Source organism: Vollenhovia emeryi, unplaced genomic scaffold (assembly GCF_000949405.1).
Source record: "Vollenhovia emeryi isolate VEMERY1.0 unplaced genomic scaffold, V.emery_V1.0 DF939130.1, whole genome shotgun sequence".
Taxonomy (NCBI): domain Eukaryota; kingdom Metazoa; phylum Arthropoda; class Insecta; order Hymenoptera; family Formicidae; genus Vollenhovia; species Vollenhovia emeryi.
Genome location: NW_011967236.1, coordinates 955093 through 960792, shown reverse-complemented (window position 1 = coordinate 960792; position 5700 = coordinate 955093). Strand labels below are relative to the sequence as shown.

General features: G+C 37.5%; 1 protein-coding gene across 5 annotated transcripts in view; it reads right to left on the bottom strand.

The window, feature by feature from the left end:
- The window catches only part of LOC105568299 (RNA-binding protein Musashi homolog Rbp6), a 675186-nt gene that overhangs the window by 385178 nt on the left and 284308 nt on the right, over nucleotides 1–5700 (bottom strand). The window lies entirely within an intron of this gene.

The window sequence follows — 5700 nt, the reverse complement described above, 5'->3', positions numbered from 1 at the left end:
TTTTCTTGGGTGCGTTAATAGTCTAAAACTTGGTCAATTATCTGCTTTACAGAACAGTCTAAAGACTCGAAACCCAACTAGTGTCACAGTTTGCATTAAATTTCATGTCTAGAGTCACAGTTTGCCTTAAATTCCTTGTTATAAACACTTGATGACCCATCTAGAGTATCTCCGAAACTATTCGAGTCCGACCCTTATATGTATATATATGAAATGACTCGGGAAGACATCCCCAACAACATATTTAAAAATGAAGCAAATCGGAGAGGAGGCCCCTTTTATGCATAATTACCTCGTTCTCTATTCAAGAGCGCGTTGAGCAGCGTTGTATTCATCGCACTGCAGATATGCCATTTTTTTTATGATAATGTCTTTTTACGCAAATATATGTCTGACAAAATGTGGCGTCGCGACGGAAATCCAAATTATCCCTTCGCCCAGGCATCTGTCAACCGAAGTTAGAGCTGAAGGTAACACAGAAGATCACTGACGCTAATTGGAATTAGTAGATAACAACGCGAGTCGACACTTCGGAGCGTAATCCTCGTAGCCTGATAAACGCGGTGCGTGCGTCCAAAGTAAAGCTTTAGCTTAACACAACCTAGCTTTGATGGTAGCTAATTCTACACATTGTGCACCTGCTATGACGAGTTTGCCCAACGACCATTTTCCGTTAATGCAAATAGTAATAAAATTAATTCCGTAAATTGCATGCATTAAAAATGAGAGAGTGATACTAATTAAGTCAGAATTATAATTAATAATAAATAAGATAATTTACATATTCTTTATTCCGACCAACTTTTACAATTTTTCTATTAGAAACAATTTCGTACGAGATGACGTCTAGCTCTGTGCTAACACGAGTGATTAGTAATGGTAGGGTCCTTGTCCCGTATATTTTGCCGTTAAGGGAAATTAAAAAAATCTAGCGCTTGAAGGAGTTTAAGCGGCTGGAGTTGGATTCAGTGTTTAATCAAGATTAAGCATGCATTTCAAGGAATTTTTAGAAATAGCTCTCACGCTGATATAACCTAACGGTTGAAAGGCGTTTCCGCAATAGGGTAAATAAAAGCACCATAAAAATTGCACGATAAAAAGATACGCGTATCATAAAGACACGCGTTACGCAGACAAATCTGCAGACTCGGTACGGTTCTCAGAGTTGAGAATATTGATATCTTCTTCCACCTAGTGAACGACAAAAAGGAACAAAAAATCACGCCCAGTGTCTGTTCCCTTTTTGCTTTTTAGTTGGCCGAGAAATTATCCAATCGCGCACGTGCCATACGATCAATGCGACCGATGTAACCAATGTAGAGCTTCGTCGCTTCTCTCCACCAGGGACACCCCCTTGACCCTTTTCATAGGTTTATACCGAAAAGCTGAACACTGGCGGCAGGCCAGCATGGCCGCGCTCCAAATACGTCTTACACCTTATCTAATTATACGCTGTTTCATCCAGTCCACCTTAAATACTTCGTAACGTTCGGCGGTTACTTGTCTGTGCAATTGTCGAGGAGCCTCAATAAATCCCCATCTTGGGATACGCCGCGATGTATGAATATAAATATGTAAACTTTTGTCATTTGACTAGCAAGTGTATTCTCAATGACTTAAAATCGGAAAAAGTAACTTATCTTTTATTACTACACTGTATATAAAATTAATTTTTTTATCTAATTCTTTTCAATTAATAGCAGCTCTTTAATTCGCACGATTACAATTGAAAGCTTATGTTTAAATTTAGAAAGTGGTACAAACTGTTATAAAATCGCGTGTCCATTAATAAAAGTGCAGTGAAAATATACCCTTCGTATATAAAACGAAAGAAAGAAAAGTATCGAGTTAGAATGAACCTTGCCTATATTAAATAGAAATATGAATCTTAATTATTGCTTGTATTTTCCACGCGAAATGCGAGTAAACGAGTGACTGCAATCGTGGAAAGCTTGGAGTGTTTGATAATTGTTATTGCTGGGGCGCGGAAAATACGAGATAACTGGACTTGCAAATTCAGCGCACGGCATTAATCAATGAATTATTGGTATCTCCAGGTCATTAGCCGCCGGGCACCACCTGTTTGGTAACGAGCCCCGTGCATAAATTACATCCAGCCCCTCCACTGTTAATTAGTGGTACCAAGTCAGAATTCTTAAGGAGGCAATACAGGGAGAACCTGTTATCAACCCCACGCCGGCTAATGTTCGTTTCATGACGAAACATTTAAAAGACAATTAGGCTAGACTAGAGACATTGACGTCACTGTTTATTACGCCATCATCCCTCTCGGAAATAAGATTCTGCTAATAAAAAGGGGCATTATCGAAGCGTGTCGTTGAATTGCTTCTTAATGGATTTGTAATTTGCATTTAACTCAAAGAACGTTTTTTAGAGAACAAACCCTTTGAAGATACTGTTTAAATCTTGAAAATTCGCATGCAATGATCAATGAGGGGATATTGATTGATTGCATTCCCCCTATTTGAAATCCCTATTAAATACAAAGAAAAAGTTGAAAAAGTCTTTAACAGCTTATACCAGTTAGAAATAATAGAGCATAAATATGGGTGAAAGATAAACAAGTGCTGTTCTTATCTCTTCTCCTAAATATATTAGAAGCGCAATATAACCAAAATTTTCTTTTATTTTCGTAAAAACTTTTGTTATTTGTTTCATATTTGAGAAAATTATAATAGAACATCTAACTTTTCGCTCAGCAGTGATAACGTTTTAAATTTGTCATTGTATACTAGTTGTACCAAAAGTATCTTTAAATTTGAAAAAGGTACGGCATCTTTTTAAAGAGTTCTCTGTTAAAATGTTTCTATTTCTATATTGATTACACATTAAGAGCGCAGGTTTTCCGAAACATAATTTTCACCACACTTTAATTTGATAATTTCTTAGACTCGCAATAACGTGACTTTACTATAAAAATGTCGCTAAATTGAGAGAGGGGTGCACCCCCTGGCCCTCGCTGAACGGGCTTGCCAATTCTTCCTTAATTTGTCCCGGCTCCCGGATTGATGGAAGCAATTTCGTCGTTCTCGCGAGAAGACGCTCTTAAAACGCGGCCGCGATCCGCCGAAATTTACGGCTGTCATTTCCTTAATTGTTCTCCGGCACAACTTATTTTTCACGCGCGGCCCTCGGTCGTCTCGCATTCCCGTTTCAGCCATTCCACTCGCTCGGAAGGTAGTCGCTCGTGCCTTGGCCCTTTGCCGATGACGCGACCAGCTTACTCAGCCCAAAACTCTTCCCTGCTCCGAATGGCAACAAACGGAAGCTGGAGCGATACGTTGTCGACTCCGAATGAAGGAGTGCTCGGGGGGGAAATGGAATGTTTACTTGTAACTTTCTTTAACTCTTCTCTCAAGAATGTAGTAATTTATAGTGTTGAAAGCAAATAGAACTGCAGTTCACTTGTTATAGTAACAGTTGGTTGATTAACTGAGTATACATATATATAGAACAAACAGGGAAAGACACAAGCATATTTTCTAATATTATATATAAAAGATTTGTAGTATATATCCCCTAACGTATAGATAATATACGAATTTTCATTTGTATCTTTTTTTTATGACACAATAGAACTTAAAGTTCTATCTGGAATAGAGGAAGAAATTACAGTTAAGGAGTTTACGAGCGGTGAATTTGCCGAAGTGGCATGCATTGTATTGCGTTTTGCATTGGTAATGTGCCAACCACAGTTTTCTTCGGCAAAAGAATGCTGCGTTTCTGCCGAGTTTGCAAACTTACGTTTTATATATCTTAACGTAAAATGCAGTTGTTCGTATATAACGCGTTTATACCACATTTTCACAAATATAAAGCATATATTTCAGGTTTGAAGAGATTCAAATAGACTATATTCAGGGTTGGGAAAGTTACTTTATAAAAGTATCTAGTTACAGTTAGTTTTTTCGCTAAAAATGTAACTAGTTACAGTTACAAGTTACTAATTCGGAAAAGTAACGCGTTACAGTTACTCAAAAAATAACGAATCGTTATACTTTGCAGTTGGTTTCTTGCAATGAAAATAAACATATTAAATCCGTAGTTGAATTATAATATAAAGTGTCGATAATGCCCGGGTAGCATAAAGTATTGGCGTAGTATTGGGAAATAATGTAAGTGTAATACTGTGCACTTATTGATACGTAACATTGGCGTTACATTAGCCTTTATTCTATACTCAATATTACAATTTTATGGGGCAATATTTAATTGGAAAATCTCTGAGTCTCACGTCAATTATTCTGTGTGTGTGACTCGCGATACACTTTCAAGATGCGTTTTGCATGAATACATGTATAGTTCCATCTTCGTAATTTCGTGATCGGTCTTCGCGATTAGTTTTTCAGAAAATTTTCAAGAAGTTATTAATTGTTTAATTTCATCCATAGTATAAATTTTAATTTATCGCGAAACGTAATTAAAATAAATATAACGCGAAGTAAATTGTTTTTATCTATATACATGAGTTTCGAATTTGATGATTTAGTCACAAAGAGACAGTCATTATCTATTCCTGAATAAATAACTGAGGTAAAAGTATATTTTATTAGTTTTATGCACTAAATTTTTTAAGTGCATTTCGATACGATCGCCGCTCGCAATATAGTTCGAACTGTACGAAATATCTGTCGGTGACAATAATAAACCGACTATGGAAGGAGTTTTCTTCCTTTCTGATCTCTGGTCAAAATGACCAGATAGTATGGCCAGGAGCAACGAAAGGTAGGTCCCATCTGGCCCGACGAAGCAAGACTGAATACGATGAAATAAGTTGATTATACGTATAATTTATATTTCAGCATTTTACTTTTTATTACATTGCCGTATTTAAGTTTTATGATAACGGCATACATATTCAGTGTAGATATCTGCGGGATGCGAAACGAAGAAGATCGGTTTTTGGTTCGTGTCGCTACGTTGATTTTTCGCAGAGTTATAGCGTTTTAAAAATCGGGCGCGCGCGCACCATTCATGAAAGAAGACCCGCGCAAGTTTTACGCAAGTATTACGCGAGCGTACTACGTCCCCAAAAAAACAGGTATAAAAACATACGAGGAACACCTGTTCGGTAGTAAACATCGCCGCGCGAGACGCCGCGCGAGACGCCGCATATACGCGCCGTCTGCTGCTTCTGAATGAGGATTAAGATCGCGAGTCGATATAATCGTCAATAACTACGCATAGAAAACTCGTAGCAAGATGATCTTGGTCTCGTTGGAAAGCTAAGATTCCAGCGCTTCTAACGAGATAAGAATGGCTCATCTCGGATTATTAGTTTATGAGGCATTATTGATAAATTGATTTTGTCTCAAGATCGAGAGTGTGAATTAATCTTTCGAGCGGATGAATCTCTCTCACGTCGTGCATTAAATAGCAACTTTAATTTATATTCATTCAATATTAATTTTTCTATATATACACATATGTAATTGCACAGTTTCTTGTTGATAATCCCCTCCTCGGGTACTACCTTGTCGTGGTGGAGGGGCTTAAGTACCCTGAAGGGTTACTCTCTAAAAATCACTCAGTGGTTTATTACTGAAAACAATGAATATTCACTGATTTACAGTAATGATGCACTGATTAATTTTTAGAGAGTACGGACCCTAAAGACGGGACAACCAAAGGTACCCATCGCGTTCGGGAGTGCCGTATAGTATTCGCATTAATAAAGAC